We start from the raw sequence: 12,219 nt of genomic DNA on the forward strand, positions 1-12,219 counted from the left end.
TACTACACACGCGCTGCAGTCTCGTTGATACCTCGTTGTGATCTCGTTACTGCTGGCGAAATGTGTTTGTATGATTTGGACAGGAAGTCGTGCGCAGGACAAGCGTGCGTTACATTCTTCTGCGCATGACTCCAGCCTTCACTCACTGCGCATGACTCCAGCGTCCCCTCTCTGCGCATGACTCCAGACTTCACTCACTGCGCATGACTCCAGCATCCCCTCACTGCACACACATGTTGTTAAGCATCAACTGCTTGCTGCTCTCAGGCTCGGTGCAGTCCCCGGGGGACATGGCTGCCTCTCTCCAACTACATTTTGTCCTGGCTCTGTGTAATAGGATTCCTCCTCCCTCCACACACTTCTTCCCGCCTTCTGCTCATTCATCAGCAGTTTCCTCCATGCAACCTACCTTATGGTCTCGCGAAGTCCCGCAGGGAAGATAGTTAACTTGCACACACTGGAGAGGGAAGAAATAGCGGCAGTTGGCCACATTGATTTCCCTGGGAGGGTCTGACCGCACCACCAGCCCCCGAGGTGTGCACTCGCAGTGTTTGGCGAGAGGCTGGGCACCAGCCTGGTGTTACGGGTGGTGCGCGTGATAAGGTCATCACTGCAGGCTCCTACATTACCCGTCACTGTAACTCACTGGGTCTCCACGTCCCTCGCCACTCTCGGTCACACCACTCATTCAAACAGTCACATTCTGTGTCAACTACTCTTCTGGGAACTGTGTGCCTCCTCTCAGCGATGTGATGAGTTTGAATGTCACTTGTTAAATTTTACTTGTTTGAGTAAGTCACGTATTTAGTTTTACCTGAGTACGTAGTCACGTGCTGAGTTTTACCTGAGTAAGTACGTCACGCATAGAGCTTTACACATAGAGCTGTTGAATATGTCAAGAATTTAGGTTTGGAGTTCTATACAAATATAATCAAAAAGCTATGTGTGAATGTCATATCAGTGACATAAAGTAAATGTCTTAAGGGCTGTAATTCATAATACTTGACATATGCGCAAGTGAACACAATAAAAACAAAACAAAAACATAAATATTATCGTGAAAGATCGAAGGCCAGATGTACTAACAGCCCTTTGAGTCTCTCACTAATCCAAAGATTAAAGACAAGTTAACGGTGGATGCTGGAAATTATTTTTTGTTTATTTATCTTTTGCAAGAGAAATAATAAAGAGAAAAGAACACATGTCAACACACATGAAGATTGACGGAAGACCTAAACATGACGGTTACATAATATCAGTTAATTTAAAAAAGAGGAATTGTTTTCTTTCTTTTTTCTTTGTTTCTTTGCTTGTTTATTGTTTCTTTTTTTTTTCAATTTTTGATGCTGTATATTGTGATTGTGGACTCTATTGTGTGGAGAACAAGAATGTCCTCGGTTCTAACCTCGTCAGAGTTACCCTTTTGTTTTGTTTGCGAAGATCGCCCACAATGCTGAGGGTGTCTGTGGCAGATGGATCATCAATCAACAGATTTGTTGATGGTTAGTTTTGCCAATGTCCTGCCAGCGACCACCCAGCCATGCAGATTGATAGTCCGCCTGTGTCTGTATGGAAGTGCTTGGAACTGTGGGATCGACACACGTCCACCTCCACCACTGCTACCATAACTACTGACCATGTCCTGTCTGATCCTCCTGGTATACATCGACAGTACAAATGTCCTCGTCTCTACAACATCACACACCATTTCCAGGATGACAGAAAAAGCAGCTATATAATGAAGTTAGTGGACACACAATCTTACCACAACTGTTAGTTGTCTCCCACACATGGCAACAAAAAGTCTTCTCACAACATTTTGTTGCTCCATGATATTTGTTTCTACCTAACCTATTCTTTCTTCATTGACAACCTCCACAGACTCCTCGAAAACATCTTCCCCGACATCACTATTGTTGTCAGCTTTAAGTGAAAGCACTCAGAATGTCAGCTTTACAAAAAAAAAAAGAACAGGCATCGTTCTTGTATTTAATTAATTATTTATTTATTTTATTTTATTGAATATTTCTTCTTTATTGTATAGAAACCTAGGATATAGCCTTAGTGAAACAGATCTGGTAGAAACAGTGCAAACCAAGTTTCTTCCACCTTGCGGAGGTAATTTGAGGAGGCTCCTCTTAACGTCCCCTGGCCTTTAATACAGGATACCATTCCCTGTGTAACAGTACTTAATCGTACAAATCGATCTCTGCCATTGTCGATAACTGAATAAGGACCTCGGCAAACGCGGTCACCAATACATTTACTTTATCGGATCGGCGGTCTGGGACCTCGGAGGGAGATGGTTATGAGGCAATTTAAGGCCACCAGCACTTGGACCAGCCTCCCACAGGCTTCTTACCATTCTCATCACCGTGGTCCTTGCTTTAAAGGGACGAGACTAAGAATGCCAACTTGAGGAAGGGAGGGCACTAATATCTACTCCGTGGACTTCAGTCTTTCATTAATGTACAAAATCACCTGAGCAGCTTCCGGTGGATGTCATCATTACTTGAGACCACAGTGTTATTACTTTCTCTCTGGAGAAAGGTCTTCAGGTTTGCTGTACACCTTGCGAGGAATGCGTTTTCTGGATTCATCATCTTGTCAAGAATACGCAAGAAACATACCGAGGTGGGAGTCACTTCAATTTTCCGCTGGCGTCGATGGGCCTGACCCCTGCTCCAGAGGTGAGTTCTGATTCAACGAGCGTTAAATGCGGCCTGAAAGATATTTTCACGGTTTTTTAATTTATAACAGATTTTTTGGTTAATTTTCAGAGAGTCGTAATATTCTGACAAATCAGTTGCTTCTGAAATATGGATATGAGCAAAGAATATTTCATATTTTATTTGATATGATCCTTGAACTGTTCTACAGCCAGTGTTCACCGAAGTCCTTTCCCTTTGAAGGTTTTCAATGGCACATGTCATGTCATGTCACTGTGACAATTTTGGTTTATGTATGTTGTGTGTAAATGTGTCAGTCGTAGTTGCAAAGTAGGTAGTGTCCATTCACTCGTTCTTTGACAAAACCATCGTAAGTGGAAGTGTACAATCTCATCCTCCATTCCGTTAATGTACTTCTCACGACAAATAGTTCCCCTTCTCAGCTTCAAGGTACAGAGGCCAAAAGGTCAAGGGCGGTCTAGGATGGAGGCGAGGGTCAAATACATGTTTCTCTGGTACAGCAGCAGGTCGACAGCACCACGGTAGACGTGAAGATAATGACGACCATGTCCAAGAAGATTCTGGAATGAAAAGCAAAAGACTGGAACAGTGGGTGCTAGCAAGTGCAGGCTCCGAAGCTGGGAGGAGTGGGCGATGGATGGGCGAAGAAATGACTCAAAGTCTGGTTCTTGAAATGATGAATCTCCCGAACTTTTGACACCGAGGAAGGCTGGCTGCAGAGGAAAATGTTTCACGATGAAAGGCGAAGATAAAGACTTGAGATGGCGCTTCAGGTCTATCATTTCATGCCACTATTGCTTCTCCCCTCGACACAAACGAGCTTGAAGATTCTCTTTTATGAACCTTAGCGTGTTTACGATTTTTAAACTTGCTTATCTAGCAGTCAGTGATGGCTGAAAAAAAGTCTGCAGACGGATTCCTGCCATCGTCCTCTTCCTCACCACGCATCATCTCCCCCACTGCATCATCGAGTGCAACATACTCTTGAAGACAAGAGGGAAGATGACAGTTAGCATGAACATTACTAGATGATGATGACGATAGGTATATAACTACCAAAACAAGAAGCTGCATAAAAATATAATGTAAAGGGAGTACAAGAAATGATTCGGCAATTATTTCTCCGCAATTAAATGAAGAAATATGAAGCAACGTGTTGAGGGATAATTTTCCTTAAATAATGAAAAAAATGTGAAAGATAATTCTCTGTAATTAAGGAAGTAGATGTAAGTCTTCTATAAGAAAGAAAGACGAAATACATATTGAAGTCTGCTGACACAGGTTCTGGAAAACAACATTCAGAGAGCGCCACGTCTCCTATTCGCTCTACGTGATAAATACGTGCTCTCGACGGAGAGATAAAAACAACGTGCGATGATTATGACCTACTTGAAGACGAAGGGAGATAAGAGTGGGAAATTCCAGAGTTCTTGTGTTCCTTAAAGCTTATGTGTTGACAAGTTTTCTCTAGCACTGGAGCAAAGTAAATATTACGTCTTTGGATTGCGGCCAGAGCTCCCAGAGTTCCCAGAGTTCCGTGCTGTGCACGTTTGGTTGGTAGCAAAGGGAAGAGAGATTGAACAAACTGACTACAAGCTGGAAAATCATTCTGTCGATCTGATTGAAAAATTGATGCAGTTTTTAAGAAAGCTTAGAAAGCTGTGTTTGCACATCAAGGACGGTTTCAACCTATAGATTTTCACATTTAAATATTTTTGTTTTCTAACCGAAATGCTAGATGTGAGCAAAATAGAAGGCTGTGGTTAGACATGTAATCTTACCCAATTCCAGCTATTTCTCGAGGAAGATTTACAAGGACGTGGGCGTGGACACTTCTTATCAAGAACACTAAAGTAGTGTCGGAATTAAAAAGATGTGTAGGGAAAAACAAATTGAAAATAATTCTTATCTATTTCCATATCTCCTGAAATGTTTTGCTACAGATGTGCTACGCTCGAAATAGGATTTCTGATGTTTTCAACTTATATTTTGTGAAAACTTAAAACTGTGTTATCGCCCTTTTGGCATTGCCATTGTTACTAATAATCAGATTACCTCTGCTCTGATCGAAAATATTTATAATGTCACACTTGTAACGTGTGGAAGAAAACAAACTGTCTTACATCTCTTTTTCAACTTCTAGGGATAAACAAATATAATTACAACCACAATAGTTCGTTGCAATATCCCTTTTCTGTAGCAGGACAGACTCTCCAAAAGTCTTTTTTTTTATCAAGTCATCACCAATTTTTTAGACTTTACTATAGGTCACTAGTTCATTAATGAGATACACAAAATGGATTCAAGCCATCTGTGGATTTAATTTAAAGTTTATTGCTGTTATTTACAGCAAAGAATCGACTAGAGACAATAACAGTTGTTTATCAGAAGCTCAGCCTTAAAATAGTCTTCGACCGCCTCGTGAGGAATTCAAGTAATAATTAAATTCTCTGTTACAGATATCTCCTGCCTGTCACTTTTCGTAAGGGACAAGACCAGTGTTTATCTGTTACAGTTGCTGCAGATGCGCATGTCACCATAAATAAAAGATATTTTGTGGCAAAGAATCGATGTGAATGTAAATACAGCGTCCATGGACAATTCCTTATTCCTCTGATATTTAGGATCAGAGAGTAGAGGAACAAATCGTCATTCTGAAATTTCTTCAAACAAACTGTGCTCAGAGAATCAGACATAAATAAAGATAAAGAGGAACATTAGATGTATTTTCACATGAAGGTGGGGTGTGAGGGAGACTAAGGGAGGCTTATTGTGCTCACTGATAGTGTGAAAGCCTGCTGTCTGCGGCAGACACAAGGAAGGCATTCAACACAATAATAAACAGGAATTTGTAACAGTTTACAGATATCTCGAGTCCTAAACATTAACTATTAATATTTTACCGTTTAACTATTTTGGGATGTCTTCATGAAAACACAGCTGGAAATAGAAATAGAAAGCTGGACATACACAATCCACAGTTCCTGTATGTACACGTGCTTGCGTGTTTGTATATGAATATATTTGATTGTGTGTTTCTGCCTGTGTGTGCTCAAGAAAGTAAGTGTGTGACACAGATAATCATCAAGTATCATGACATACATGTTCAGGTGTCGTAATACATATTTATCAAAGTGACAGATCACCAGTGCTGATAGATGTACCAGACTTGCTAAAGACAATAAACTACTGTACCTAGTAAACACCTGTGCTCTTATTTATTATTTTCCAACATCACAACATCTGATAATCTTCGTAGACGACCAACAGGTCCTCCTTCATTTTGGAGCAAATGTCTAAAACTAGGGCTCACTCGTTTGAGCAGAGTGTTTGAATTTGAAAGAGCAAAGCTTTTCAGTTATTATCCTGCACTCCAGAGAGAGATAAAGATGAATGAATGAACGAGAGATGTGAGAGGGTGATGTAATTCAAGTAATGTTACAACTGTCAACCGCTTTTCCTATTCTTGCTTTGATCATCACTCTTCTACACAAAAACCTCAGAACCAAAAAGAGTTTCAGGAGACTCGTTTCTTACGATGGTCGTGAAGGCAAGATGAATGCAGTGCAGGCAGGATGAATTCCGCTGAATCCGTGTAAAACCTTGCCCACGTCACGCCATACTGACACGTGACTGCTCCAAGACACAGTCTCTCTCTCCTCTCAGTCTCTTCTGTGTATATATATATATCTGCTTGAGCACGTGAGAGATTACACTGAAGAAAACATCGACACGACTGACATGTTGAATGATCTTCTATCAGGTTTGTGTGGACACAGGACTGTCACGCCCTCGGGTGGGCGTCTGGTGGTGTTGACCGAGCCTTGCTTCACCGTGTCCACCGCCGCCCAATGAATGAGAGACAACAAACATCGAGCCGCCTCGACACGGCCTATTGCTCCCTGATTTACAGACTTCCTCCCAAACTGGAGGCAGATGAGATAGATATAAAGTTAGGGCAGCTCATATTCTGCCTTTCTTTGCCAGTTTGGTGACTATAACCATGTCAGTCAGTCAGTCAGTCAGTCAGTCAGTCAGTCATCATCATCGTCGTCGTCGTCGTCGTTGTCGTCGTCCATCATCATCATCATTTCATTTCAGTGAAGCTAAGCAGACATTTTCTCTTATCTAATGGATTGTTGTTACGATAAATATCCAACCCTATTCCCCAGGTAATTAGCGTGATCAATCACAGCACAGCAGTTGTGATAGAAGTAATAATGGGTATTACAGAGGTCTTCATATTTTTAATCACATCGAAAATAGCACCATAAGGAAATAATAAAAAAAAGGTTGGTGAAAAGAGAGAGAGAAGGGAGATAGCGATAATTTAGAGACTGGTAGATAACATATATTTCAGACATCAAATATGTACTATGCTCTTAACTTTTTCAAGTTATTTAAACGGTCAAACACCCTGAAAGATTTTTTCTATAACCCTCCTGCCATCTGCTGAAGCTCTCCACTCTGCTGTTGCTGTAACCTCCAGAAGCAGTGGTCTCCCTTGTAGCTCGTCAGCAGAGGACAATGGCAGCGCATCGCACAAACAAGATGCTCGTCTTTCAACGCGGACATGGATTCATACTTTTTTCAGAAAAAGTCTACATGTATATCGTTATCGTTGAACAAAACGATCTTCTCCACGATATCAAAAAAGCAGCTTTTGTTGGGCTTTGCAAAACGAGCCGGACGTGTGGACACGAGAGGAGACAGTGGTGCAGATGTCGCTGGACTCAGCAGGTTGTTAGTGGATGATGACTGACGGCTTCCACATCATCTTCACACCCACACACCCGGGGCCTGGAGGACTCATTCCAAATATAAACCTCACAGGCTTCTTTAAGCAGGTGCGCATGTCTGGATGGGAATAGTCTAGTTCTTCTATCCAGACTATTGCCACTTTGCTGTTTGCTGTCTGTGATGGGGAACATGGTGTTTGTTGTCTGTAAGGAGGACTACACCAGTTTCTGTTACATGTGGGTGGCCTCTGTGTGTTGTTTGTTGATATGGTTACACCAGTTGGAGCTTATCCACACTCAAGACTTACCTTATTAAGACAAAAATGTGATTTTCTCAACATTTATCTTTATATAAATACAAACAAGTGTTTTTTTTTTGTATAGTATTTATAATATGTGTATAACGACAAGCCAGGATTTACTGGATTTTCTAAAAATGTGAAAGTATCACAAATTTATCATTTTGTAATATCGGTAGTTGTACTGACATACTCTAAACAAACAAAACCCAAGATGGCAGACAGTCAAGTACCAATATTCTCGACAGTTGTCGAGGTTTTTAATTAAAACTTGATGTCTAATCGTTGACATAACGAGGCCATTCAGTAAAGCAATCGCTTTTTTCCCAGTTCAGCCGTCTACTTTTTTGTTTTGAAACAACAGCCTTGAAAGGAAAGAAAGACCGAAGGAAAAAAAAAAGAAAACCATAAAGAAAGGAGGAAAGACAATTAAGCAGAGCACAGTGTCTGTCAAACCTCTGCCACCTGGGAGGTGACATTTTGGTCCAGGGTATCAAGGGGCCGACCGCCGTGTGAAGGTCCTGTCTGCATCCAGACTTGGATGGTGGACTTGTTTCTGTGCCGTGAATCAGACGACAGCTGTGACCTCTGAACTGCTCCTGTAATGAGGTGTCACGGCAGCTGTGAACAGGCTTCCTGTCAACAGTCCACTGGAGGCTTCATCTTTGGTCACCTGGAGCATCTGTGCAAATTATCTAGGGGTGTGTTTGGGGACAGTAATGACAGACGAGTTACTACTCGTATGGCCACCATCAACCCACCCATCAAGGAGTGAATGTGAAGAGTGCATGGTCCGTAAATCACAAACAATGATAACAGTGTTTGTGTGTGCGTCTGTGTGTGAGAGAAGATACATTAACACACTCGCGCATGTATACGCCTCCATGAAAGTAGCAATTCAGCTTCTGTTATCACCGGGGTAGAGTTTCCGGCGGTAAATTAACGGCCCGCAGCTATCGGCTCACTTCCCCCCGCCAGAGCGAGGTCAGAGGTCGCTGTACTGGGATCAATGGCCGCAGCCAGCACCCGCCAGCAACAGCAACTGGACTGTGAGCGACAACATCTTCAATGAACGCTTCTGCCGCTGGTGTTTCCTTTAGTGTCTGGCTCACAGAAAACCGTCCTCGCAGCTTTCTGAACACGAGAAGCTCACAGTCCGACTTAAAATTACATTTAAAATTCAATAAACCTGGGCACAAGTGGATTTGATTTTTCCTGGGAATCGATCTCGTTGGTCTTTGAAGTTGTGAAAGAAAGATTAAAATTAAGAAAAAATATTTTATAGATTATTAAAAGTGGTCAACATTGGGGAGATTGTTTATATGGTTGTTGTTGTAAGTGGCCGATAAAAATACATTATTAACATGTTGCCATTATTTCCTTCACCAGGCCCACCTTCCTCGTTAGCACAGGATCAAATTTTCTGAAACTGTTCTGGAATTGCGGGGATTAAAAAATGGAGCTTTATCATGTTTGTGTATTTGCAGGGACAAAGAAGCATAGCATGGGAGAAGATTTTTCTGTTCAGACAGTGCATTCAATCATTTGTTTAACCGCCACGTAAACAGATTCCACAGATTATTGACAGGAAATTATGTGACACGCCTTTCGTCACACAGCCACCGCAATCCCCGGATGTCAGGGCAGCCATTTATTTTCAAGGAATCACGTGCGCACTTGTTATAAAAGTGAACAGCCGCTCAAGTGCTTTGCTAAGGAGCTGTTATTAAATTGTCATCCGAGTATCGAGTGATGAGGGAGTGGTGGATGTTGAAGCAAATGTAGAGAAGACAGACTTTGTTGTGATGGTTGTCTCGACAGTTGACTTTAGAAATGTATTGACACGTACTGTGTCAGCGGGTGGATGTCTGAGTGGGTTGCTGTATAAGTAGGAGTGGGTGTGTGGACATTAATGTAGGTCCTTCAGTTATCTGATTTTTTTGTTAATTAACAAGCATATTTCTGGAGCGGATTTCCATCATCAGCTGAACTCAAAGCGCATTACTGCGCCACAGCAACTTTTTATGAGATGCTACAGACGATGGGTAATTAAATCGTGTTAATTAAATAAAAATAATGGTGTTTTAAGACAGGTCGTTGAGCACAAACATTAGCATTACAGACATTTTACATCAGCTTTGTATTTTATTGTTCACTACATTATCAACGGCATCCGGGCATTGATAAAGACATATGTGCTTACATTCCACTAACCTTTATCCATCTGGGATCATCCATAAAGGATTGCATGTAACTTGGAACAGATGAGGAATCGCATGTTTAGAAGGCTGAGACCTCGTACCCTCAAACAACAGAATGTCAGAGATGTTTCAGTGTCGTCTTCAAGAATGCAAACATTTTTGTCTGGCATCATTCTTCTTTTTCTGGAAACTTCCTAAACCTGCAGGAGTTCTCTTCGGTCTAGATATGCTTTGAGCTTTCATTTACGACCTAATTAGCAGAGAGATGTTATTTCTAGTAGAATAATATCTGCCGACGGTAATGATGCATTTTTCATTCTCTATATCCATTTCTCTTATCATATTATCTTCTCTAATTTGTTAGCAATATAACAGTTAAAATACGTACATCGATGTTGAACTTCTCTTCATAATCTTCATTTTCATTTTTCACAGCTGCTGGTATTCACGACATATTATTGCGGTTAGTTATTTAAACATAATCTCAACCAAACGTGAATGTTACTATTTGTACAGAAACTGAATATACAGCACCACAAATAAAATAGGATGAAAGAAGTATTCATGATGGTTGTATATGGCTTGGCTACTTTTTATGCACAGATGTGACAAAAATCTTGGATTTTCCAGTCGACATCAGCCGCACTTACTGCGTGATAGCAGCCAGTCACAAGATACTGAAATAGCTTCAATAAGACTCTAATGGGTCTTCTCGATGGTGTCCCAGACTACTTTATCTGGAGACCCTCTTCTCCTTTGTTGAAAAGGTTCATCTAGTACATTTTCTAAAAATGACCGAGCCAGAGAATTCATCAACAGAACAGTAAGTGCGATCCTTATTGAACTCAATGTTACCATGGCGATAATCACTGAACTGATCTGAATGAAGAGAGTTGTTCAACTGACTAATTTGTGAGAAGTGTGTATAGCCTTTCATCTTTGTGTCTGATAATCCATTAGCGGTCATGTCGACATCTTCATAAACAAGTGTAGATGCCTTTGTGTTTTCTATTAAAAACCCTGAAAATATTTCAAACAATCGATTTAGAAATTACTTGTGTTGTAAGGCTCTTACATTATGGAGCTTGCTTGGTTCAGCGGCTCTAGTCGTGTTCATTAATCATAAAGTGCTGAACTGTATAACAGAAATTTTTTTTGTCAGAAAAAGAAGTTTTGAATAAAGTTTCTCACAAAAATTGTATTAGCTCAAGAAAAGGAACTCTTTATTCCAGAAGAAAAGATAATAAAAATGGAGGAAAAAAGTTCACTTTGTTGCCTGCTTCAGAAAGGTCGTGACTTGATGAGTCTTGAAGAACTCATTGCATTAATGTTCTACTTGCTTCTTGACATTTCATAATTTGCTGACATATCACACTCTGCTTAAAATGTGAAACAGCAGAATTGAAAAAATGAAAAAAAGAAAGAAAATAGATGGACAGACAAACAGAGGACGTTCCTTATTCTTTGTTGCGATGTATATATATGTGCGAACACACACACACACACACGTTGTTATGAAGTGAAATGTTTGTACCTGCACAAAAACTTACAGAACCTGCTACTTTAGAAAAATATTTTGGACAGACCCAACATTTGACGAAACAAAAATGGCCGCCTGGCAGTGCGGATTCAAAGAACGCATCTTGCAATGGCGAATAAACGTGATTTTTGCTTTTTTAACAATCTCTTAAATTACAAAGTTGTTTCAATTATTTGATTGTGGACTTGTATATTTGATGTTCAAACGACGTTCACATGTCTGCTGCCGACTTTGGCCTCCACTGGCTCTCCGCTGTTACAGTCGGGTGTTCTCGGGCCCCTGAAGTCTACTTTACATAAACTCCTTCTAAAGGCTCACATAAGACCTTGTCAGCACTTCATGTTTCTCTGGGCCGATAATGTTTGTCTAGACTTTAATTGTGGGCGAGTTTTATACCTAACTTTAACTTATCACATGACAAGCTGATTGAAGGGTATCTTGCGTGATTGATGGCGAGGTCAGGTATCATCAGATGGGGGAAGGGAGATGTCTTCTATAATATTATACACGTCAGCATCCATTTTCTTTAAAAAAAAATGTGCTGGTAATCACTTCAGGCATCGTCCATTCTTTTTTGGTTCGTACTGAACAGCAGTAGTTCATAAAAGCAGCAGCGGCAAGAATACCCGGCAAATTTATATAAAACATTCAATAAAATCAGAAAATAAGGTGAAAGCTTGAAGACAAGGGCAAGAGTGTTATGTTGCAAACCAGTCAGAATTAAAAAAACAATGGACCACTAAAGCTATC

The sequence above is a fragment of the Pomacea canaliculata genome, linkage group LG6 (assembly GCF_003073045.1).
Source record: "Pomacea canaliculata isolate SZHN2017 linkage group LG6, ASM307304v1, whole genome shotgun sequence".
Taxonomy (NCBI): Eukaryota; Metazoa; Mollusca; class Gastropoda; order Architaenioglossa; family Ampullariidae; genus Pomacea; species Pomacea canaliculata.